The sequence below is a fragment of the Podarcis cretensis genome, assembly GCF_951804945.1.
Source record: "Podarcis cretensis genome assembly, chromosome: 5".
Classification (NCBI taxonomy): domain Eukaryota; kingdom Metazoa; phylum Chordata; class Lepidosauria; order Squamata; family Lacertidae; genus Podarcis; species Podarcis cretensis.
Window position 1 is genome coordinate 1,486,006 of NC_137174.1, and position 10,288 is coordinate 1,496,293.

Sequence of the window (10,288 nt, forward strand, 5' to 3'; positions counted from 1 at the left end):
CTGAATGGAATTGCATCATATATCCATGATAAGTTTCTTCCCATAAGCAAAATAATTGGGCAATTCAGGACATTCTTACTTGGAAGTAAGTTTCATTAAAGTCAATGAGACTTGCCTCTTTTAGTAAATATATTTAGAAGCAAGAGTTCCTTTTGTAAGCACAGCTTTATTCTTTAGGCCAGGGGGCAGCAATCTTTTTCAGCCGTGGGCCAGTCCACCATCCCTCAGACCATGTGGTAGGCTGGACTATATTTGGGGTGAACAAATTCCTATGCTCCACAAATAACCCAGAGATGCATTTTAAATAAAAGCATACATTCTACTCATGTAAAAACACGCTGATTCCCGGACCGTCTGTGGGCCAGATTGAGAAGGCGATTGGGCCTGGGCCTTAGGTTGCCTACCCCATTTAGGCAATGGGGAAATGTAAAGTGTATATATTGTTATAGATTATGGGGGGGACCCCCCTAAACTCTAGAAATTAATAAATGCTAGGATATTAGTTATTTGTGATATCAAGCAGTTCCAGGGCTAGCTTACGCAAAACAACCTGGCTGAGCCACATGTAAACAGAGACTGGGAATTTGGAAGGTTGCCAGGGCAACTGCCCAGGGGTGGGGGTTTGTTGGGAGAAATAAGGAGGAAGAAGAGCTGAGATCCATCTTGGGCAGGGAGGCTGAAGGACGCTTGCACTGCTGCCTCTTGAAATGACCATGACGTAAGACCTCCATGCAGACTGCAGGTGTAAATGGGTGAATAAACCATATTTCTTAACACCATGGACAATCTCTGCTTTGTCTTCCATTCTCCAAAGGGAAACAGACCCTTTGTGGGTGCCTGGGACCCCATGGGGGCTTGCCACTACTCAGCTGAGAGAGGGGCAGCACCCAACTTTTGTAACAATATGTTTAAATTATTTTACAGGTGACTCATATAGACTAGGGACGCGGGTGGCGCTGTGGGTTAAACCACAGAGCCTAGGACTTGCCGATCAGAAGGTCGGCAGTTCAAATCCCCGCGACAGGGTGAGCTCCCATTGCTCTGTCCCTGCTCCTGCCAACCTGGCAGTTCAAAAACACATCAAAGTGCAAGTAGATAAATAGGTACCGCTCCGGCGGGAAGGTAAACGGCGTTTCCATGCTCTGGTTCACCAGAAACGGCTTTGTCATGGTGGCCACATGACCCGGAAGCTGTACGCCAGCTCCCTCGGCCAATAAAGCAAGATGAGCGCCGCAACCCCAAAGTCGGTCACGACTGGACCTAATGGTCAGGGGTCCCTTTACCTTTACCTTTTACATATAGACTCTTCCTTGATTTGCATGTGTATAGAGGTTGTTGTTAAATATTTTACTGGGGGTGTTTCATATATTAAACATAGTAATTTCCTTGTTTAGTCACACTTAGGTCTGGTTCTCACTTGTCTTTGAAATGTATCACTTCCAACTGAAGGGCACATGACTGAACACAATCCTAGATGCAAAAAGTCCCTCCACTTAGAAAAATTGTATCTCAGGGGAAAGTATTGGCTGAAATCCTTTTCTTTGCCATCTAAAGTTCTATGTGGATAGATTGCTCATTTATTTGTTTTTGTCCCCATATAGACAAGCATTCCAGGATCTGAGGATCAGACCCTTTGCATTAATTTCTGAATTGATATATTCCAGTCATAGTTCAACCACCTCAGTCAGGAGGACTAAATGTTAGAATGTTTTAGGGCATCTCTCTCTGTCTCTGTCTCTCTGTCTCTCTCTCATATAGTTCCCCTGAATATTCATAAGCTGAAAGGTAGTACAGTATCCAAAAGCGAAAAAAGCTACAGATGAATTTTCTCAGAAAGTCTCGTCAGCGCTGATTTTAGGGTGGTGTGGGCAGTTCCCCTTTACAGAGTGTCAAGCCAAGGAGGTGCAAAACTATGATGTAGTGCACTAGAGAGCATGTAGAGAATGAAACGCAAGAGAGAGCCTTGCTCTTGGTGCAATTTTACCAAAGTTGGCCCCTGGTCTCATTGTTGAAAACATTCTTAAAGTAGAAGGGAAAGGAAAGGGAAAGGAGGGGGATGAAATGAAGAGAAAGACCTTCTTGCTCTCCTTAGAGCAGACCTGCACAACTTGGCAGTAGGTAGGGCCCAGAATTAAAATAGGCTCAACTTCTTCAGGCTTACTTTCCAATTAAATGTATAATTGATGAGGGGGAGGGGGAGAGAAAAGAAAACCCCAAAGTTACACACACCCAAAAAGAAAAAGGGGGAGGGGAGGGCCAGAAGAATATAAAATAATAATAATAGTAACAGTAATAAATAAAAAGTAAAACTGTCCCTCAATGTCCTTCTCACCCCTCAGTGGCCTCCTTTTTGGCACCCCAGCCCCCCCTGTGTTCATGGCTGCCGGTGGTGGGTCCTCTTCAGGTCCCCTTCCATTTCTCGCCTGCCCTCCCGGTGTGGAATGCTGGCTTGGAGGCAGGAAGCAGCTTCCTGCCTGGGCTGGGCAGGGAGTTTTCCCCTTGGCCAGCTGGAACGCACCTGGCTGCATCTCAGGCTCAGCTCGTGGTTTCTTTTTCTCTCAGCAGCCTTCCCCTTCCTTCCTGTCTTCCTTGTTCCTTGGGGCTCAGGGAAGATTCGTGAGGAGGGCCAGTGGCGTGAGACAAGGGGGCTTTCCCAGGCCTTGGTTGAGCCCTGAAGGTTGGTTTTGAGTCAGGAAAGCACAAGGTGCATGAGGCAGGGACGTAGGAAGGGGGTGCGGGGGTGCGCCCCCCCCAGGTGTCATCCTTGAGGGGGGTGACAAATGGCACACAGTGGGGGTCGGCACTTACTGCGGGGCCTGGCCAGCAGCGCACCTGAGCCACGCATCTCCCCTGGGAGTGACATGGTGGCTCGGGGCCCCGCGCTGCCCAAAACAGCAGCATGGGGCTTGCGACCGCCAGGCAGACCCTGTGGGCAGCTCACCCCACTGCCCTCCAGGGCAGATCGCTGCAATGCCCCCCTAGATGGATTGCTGCAGCAGCCCCGTGCGATGCCCCCGTGCGTGGATCTCCGCGGTGTCCCCGTGGATGGCTCGCCCCCACTGCTCCAGGTGCCGGACCAGCTAGCTACGCCCCTGGTGTGAGGCACTACTGCCACCACTGCCTCAAGAGGAGAGGGAAAGTGGGTGGGGGAGAGGCTGGGCGAGATGAGTGCTCAGCTAACTGCTAGGGCCAGGCGGGCACAGACAAAGCATTTTTCACAAGCCACCCAGCATCCTTTGTTCAGCTGAAAGTGGCCCACGGGTCACTCCTTAGAGCAACCAAGGAGTGGTGATCACAACTCAAAACATACTGTGCTATGCTTTTGTGCAACATTTTAGAAAAAAATACCATAAATCAATTTTTTAATTTTTTTTATTTCATTGCTAGGTCAGCCATTGAATTAAGACTTCCTCCAAGCAGTTTCCTGTCTTTGCTGCAACCCCCTCGAGCTTCAGAGAAGGACCATGGGGCATGTACCCTGGTGCATGGGAAATTATACCAAGTATAACATCAAAGTGATGTCACAGATCATAAATCTGCTCCGTGGGAGCAGGGCCGGGGCGGGAGAGTGCTAGAGTCCTGTCTAGTCAAACTGCGTGGGATCAGTTCCAATCTGTTACCTCCGAGGATGTGGACAGGCTGCTTGGACGAGTGAAACCAACTACCTGTCTCCTTGATCCTTGTCCATCCTGGCTGATAAAAGTGAGCCGGGAAGGGCCGGGCGATGGGCTTTGTAGGGTGGTGAATGCTTCCCTCCGTGAGGGAGCCTTCCCAGACCTGCTGAAAGAGGTGGTTATCAAACTGCTTCTTAAAAAATCATCTTTAGATGCTGCCAATATGGCCAACTATCGCCCAGTCTCAAATCTTCCATTCTTGGGCAAGGTGATTGAGCGGGTGGTTGCTGAACAACTCCAGGCACGCCTGGAAGAAGCGGACCATTTGGATCCCTTCCAGTCGGGATTCAGGCCTCATCATGGGACTGAAACTGCCTTGGTTGCACTGGTTGATGATCTCCGGCAGGCTAGGGACAAAGGTGAGAGCTGTTTCCTAGTTCTGCTGGATCTCTCAACGGCGTTTGGATACCATCAACCATAACATCCTTCTGGACCGTCTTGAGGGACTGGGAGCTGGAGGCACTGTCATACAGTGGTTCCGCTCCTTCCTTTTGGGCCGTGTTCAGAAAGTGGTGGTGGGGGATGAGTGTTCAGACCCCTGGGCTCTCACTTGTGGGGTACCTCAGGGTTCTGTCCTCTCCCCCATGCTTTTCAACATCTACATGCAGCCGCTGGGAGAGATCATCAGGGGGGTTGGGCTGGGTGTTCATCAGTATGCAGATGACACCCAGCTCTACCTCTCTTTCAAATCAGAACCAGTGAAGGCGGTGAAGGTCCTGTGTGAGTGTCTGGAGGCGGTTGGAGGATGGATGGCGGCTAACAGATTGAGACTGAATCCTGATAAGACAGAAGTACTGTTTTTGGGGGACAGGAGGCGGGCAGGTGTGGAGGATTCCCTGTCCTGAATGGGGTAACTGTGCCCCTGAAGGACCAGGTGCACAGCCTGGGAGTCATTTTGGACTCACAGCTGTTCATGGAGGCACAGTTCAAATCCGTGTCCAGGGCAGCTGTTTACCAGCTCCATTTGGTACGCAGGCTGAGGCCCTATCTGCCTGCGGACTGCCTCACCAGAGTGGTGCATGCTCTGGTTATCTCCCGCTTGGACTACTGCATTGCGCTCTACGTGGGGCTACCTTTGAAGGTGACCTGGACACTACAACTAATCCAGAACGCGGCAGCCAGACTGGTGACTGGGAGCGGACACCGAGACCATATAACACCGGTCTTGAAAGACCTACATTGGCTCCCAGTACATTTCCGAGCACAATTCAAAGTGTTGGTGCTGACCTTTAAAGCCCTAAGTGGCCTCGGTCCAGTATATCAGAAGGAGCGCCTTCCCCCATCGTTCTACCCAGACACTGAGGTTCAGCACCGAGGGCCTTCTGGCGGTTCCCTCACAGGGAACCAGGCAGAGGGCCTTCTTGGTAGTGGCACCCTCCCACTAGATGTCAAAGAGAACAACAACTACCAGACTTTTAGAAGACATCTGAAGGCAGCCCTGTTTAGGGAAGCTTTTAATGTTTGATGTATTATAGTATTTTAATATATATTTTTTGGAAGCTGCCCATAGTGGCTGGGGAAGCCCAGCCAGATGGGCGGGGTATAAATCATAGTTATTATTATTATTATTATTATTATTATTATTATTATTATTATTAATCTCTTCACAATATGTTTGCAGGTTGTGGATCCCTCCTCCCAGCAGTGTCCATCTCTACTCAATGTTTTATTGTGGGGAACCACCAGCAAACATCCCTGGCAGCAATGCTGCACTTTCCCATCATGCATTATGGAAGGACAACATGAGATCCAAGCTAGTGCTACGTTAGTGCTGAAATCCACTTTCAACCACTGTGTGTATACAACTAAAGAAACTGAAAAACTACAGTACCAGCTAAGACACACACACAGAGAGAGAGACACACATCTCTGAAAAGCAAAAGCATAGCACTTCTTTTGAAATACAGAAAATCTCACAAGATCAAAATGCCATATAGGTACACAGACAGAGTTGAGCATTTTTGCATGCTACCCCAATCTCTGAGTGGTGTGAGATTCCAAGGGTTCCACATACTTACCCAGGGAATGAGGGACAAGGTTCCACAGGCTTACATCCTTTGGGAATGAGGGACAGCACAAACAGTGGTGTCTTTATGATTTATGGTTCATTTACATCCAGTGGCGTAGCGTGGGTTGTCAGCACCTGGGGCAAGGCAAGTAATTTGCGCCCCCTAACCCGTGGATTTGCGCCCCCCTAACCCGTGGATTTGCGCCCCCTAACCCGTGGATTTGCCCTAACCCCAGATGTTGCGCCCGGTGCAGCCGGCCCCCCCTGCACCCCCACGCTACGCCACTGTTTACATCTGAGCCCACGATGGAGGGGTTCACAGCATTAACACCTCGAAAAGGTCTTGCTTCTCCCATAGCCACAGACTTGGATTCAAACAGAAATCAAGCATTGCTCTCAAATGTTTCTCTGACTCTCCAACTTGCTGCTTACTTCTAGGATACACCACGGCCAAATTCTGCACTCACCTCTGGCTTTTTCTGTTGAGGGAGGGGGTCCTATACATCTTAACACCCCAAACTTACAGCAATATGTGCTCTACAATTCAGCCTCCATTTTTTTCTTCATGGTCATAGGGTGTTACCCTGGCTAGCCTCCCATCCCTTGATTCCTGGGCCCAGTAAAGTCTACCTGCCTCTTCCTACCTGGGCCCAGTAGACATCCTGAAAAGCATTTAACTACTTTGTAACTGGCTATTGTCCTTTTGATGTAGTAGAGAGATAAATCTTATGGTTGTGAGGCATCTAATCATAGCCTGCATTTTACTTAGGCTTATATTTTTGATCAGGGCCTGTATTTTAAAAAGAGCTTAAAGATTTTCAAATGTTTCATGCCAGGCAGAAGACCAGCTGCCTAAGTTCTTTGGCAAGATGTTTATCCTCCTGGACAAGGGGGGCCCCTGATTTATAGCAGAAAACAATTCTCAAAGTCGTAAAAAGGGAATTACAGGCTGAGAGCCAAGGTTACACTGACCCTACATATTACAGAAGATAAAAAAAAGCAGAGAAAAACATAAATTAAGAGTTGGTAAATAGTAAAATAAAACCATGTGCCTCCCATTAAACTTGAGCCATATTTTCCTAAGGTTAAAAGGTCAAGAGCAAATGGAAAAAAGCAACTGGCTTGGCTGGAGAAGGGAGGTGTAAACAGAAGAAGAGGTTTTCTTCCTATTTTTATTTTGAGACTGTAAAATGTTCCTTCCTTTTTTACTTTGAGAAGGTTTATTCTTCTAAAAGGCTATCTATGATAATGTATGAAATATATTGGCTTAAATGTAATTATGCAAAGGAATTAGAAACTAAGAAATGTTAAATCCTTATGCTAGATTCTTATTTCATATAGTTGGAAGAGACCACAGGGGCCATCAGCCCAGCCCCCCTGCCAAGCAGGAAACATCATTAGAGCACATATATGGTTGTCAGGCCTTTGTTTAAAGACCTCCAAAAGAAGGAGATCTTTCAATGTTGATGTGAACTCAAGATCCTTGACATCTGTTTAAGATAAAAATTTAAAACTATTAAACCATCTGTTTTGGAGGGCAATAGGGCAAGGAGGGCAAGAGGTGAGCTGGTAATTAAGGTTTCTTGTTGAGACAAATGTAAGATATATGACTACTTATTTGTCATTTATAGATAGAAGAATATATAGCTTTTTGTTTCCCATAAAAGGCAAAAGGAAATGGATGTATCTTTTGTGATTGGTTCTAGCAAACAGCCAATAGGAATTTCAACCAGGCTGATTGGACAGAGGCAGCCACAGGAGGAGCAAGGGGGCTGGGTTAAGGAAATATAAGTGCTGGCCATAACGGCAGGAGGCCAGGCCAGAGCTTGGTAACCATATACCACTGTGCCTCATATTTATTTGTCCGACAAATAAATTATTATTTTAATTTCTCTATTGCTGCGTTGAATATTTCATTCCAGCTAAGCGTTAACCACAAGCAGGGTGCTACAGTTGGGAAATCATGCAAGTTAAATAATAAAGATGTGAATAAGCAGCAATCATATTTAAACATGCATGATTGTTATGTGCTCCCACAAACACTTTAAATGACCCTCTCAGCAAACCCTCTAATAACAGAATAAAGCTTTAATGAAGGAAGGAACAACATCTCCATGGCTCTTCAATAAAGGGCAGGCTAGGAAGCAGTGAAGTGATTTTGCGTGGGCCTCATGTATGAAGGACAAGCATAAAGGTTTAGCACAGGAGGCACACACACAGCTTAGGGAGGGCTTCCTTCCCCCTGCTTGAAGTTATCTACATAACAGCATAATGTTATATTGCATTATATTTATACTATAACAGAAAAAATGAAGGGGAGGAACTATCAGTCATGTGTAAAGATTTGAGGGAAAAGAGAAATTAATTATAATAGAAAAACTGGCTATTTTTTGTTGTAAGAAGCACATGGCCAAAGATGTGGGGGGTTGTTGCAGGAAAGGAGGCAAGGCAACAACCCCCACAGTACCTGCCTGAGATGGTGTATTCTGCTGATGCCACTGGGCCCCAGCACCTACTTGGAGTTATGCCAGACTAACCTGCCAGTTCAAGGGAGGAAGTAAAAGAGATTTAAATCAATAGCATTAATTTATATCTGTGTGGATATAAACAGTTGTAAATGCATCTCCAGTAGTTTTGGGTTCCAAACACTAATGGTCCTGAAAAGACAATACTGTGCTTTGCTATGTTTCTGGGTGAACACTGGCAGAGCTCAGGACAGGAAGGAATGGCTCCTGGGTGCTTCATAAGAGCACAAGAAGAGTCCGGACTGGGAGGCAGAATGTAAGGGGCAACTCTGTGGGCACAACACACACCTACACAAACATGCTGCCGGAGAAGTGGCTGTGGTGGTTTCTGGGTTCTGGCGAGAATGCAAAAGAGCCCCACAGAATCACACAGGAGTCTCCAGAGTCCTTGTGAGGTTTCTTTTTAAAAAAAAATTATACATTTTCCAAAATTACAATTAATCCAACATTTTCCAATTTACATTCCCTTGGTGTTTGACTTCCCCTCCACCCTTCCATGGTTTCCTTGGATTATCTATCACTGCTGCATATTATGGTTATTTTATACCTTCTTTCCCCCATCTTATTCTAAACATAACTTTTACTGCTGTTTTAATAACTTTTAATACTGCTGTATTACTCCAAATATGCTAGTGTTTTAACATGTTTACAATAGCTTTTTAAAGACGTCTGCAAACATTTTCCAATCCTTCTTGAAGGCAGTCTCATCTTGTTCTCTAATTTTACTGGATAAGCTTACTAATTCAGCATATTCCATCAATTTCAACTGCCACTCCTCTTTTGTGGGTACTGCGTCCTCCCGCTGTTTAGGGGCATATAATATTCCCGCTGTGGTAGTTGTATACAATAACAAATTCCTTTGGTTTTTTGGTACATCTGCTCACTAGAAGAAAACCTTCTGGTCTTTTTGGAAGTTTTCTTAATTTTTTTTTATCTCATTGTTTATCATCTCCCAAAATCCCTTAGCTAGTCTGCAAGTCCACCACATATGGTAAAATGTACATTCTGTTTCTAACAAACACCTGATTCTGACTTATACATCTTTGCTAATTTACTTGGTGTCAAATACTATCTATAAATCATTTTCATATAATTTTCCTTCAAAGTCTAGGTAAAGGTAAAGGTATCCCTGCCTGTACGGGCCAGTCTTGCCAGACTCTAGGGTTGTGCGCTCATCTCACTCTATAGGCCGGGAGCCAGCACTGTCCGCAGACACTTCCGGGTGGGTCACGTGGCCAGCGTGACAAGCTGCATCTGGCGAGCCAGCACCAGCGCAGCACACGGAAACGCCGTTTACCTTCCCGCTATAAAGCGGTACCTATTTATCTACTTGCACTTAAGGGTGCTATTTATCTACTTGCACTTAAGGGTGGGCAGGAGCTGGGACCGAAAGACAGGAGCTCACCCTGCTGCGGGGATTCGAACCGCCGACCATGCGATCGGCAAGCCCTAGGCGCTGAGGCTTTTACCCACAGCGCCACCCGCATCCCCCTTCAAAGTCTAACATGCTGTAAATTTCAAAACTATTTTCCACAGTTTTCCCCACATATCTAATTCTATATTGTGTCCCACCTCTCTTGCCCAGTGAATCATAGCCGATTTAACCATTTCATCCTTGGTTTCCCATTCTAAGAGAATCTTACATGTTAAATAGTGGGTAGACATAGCAGACGACGCAGCGATTTCTCCAAAGCAGCTCTTGTTTATTCACAGGCCAGAACAGAACTGAACAGCCAGCAGCTCAGCCGGCCTGCTTTTATAGGCAGCCGGCTGTCAACATTGTAGCAACAACAACCCAGGGTTTCCCACCTAAAGTAACTGACGTGGACCTGAGTGAAAACTATATACACAATACTCCTGGTGGCCAGGGTGAGAACTTCAATACATAACATTACACATCCTGGAAACTAATTTTTCTCTATTTTCTAATAGTTCCCTCTCAAATTGGGAACTTTCATCAAGCAATTTACATCAACCCCATACTTTGCACGCAAAATGTCCCAGCTTCAATTCCTGGCATTTCAGCAAGTACCAGGATGAGGATAGCACCTCTGCCCCTGTCCTCAGAGAGCCACCATTGA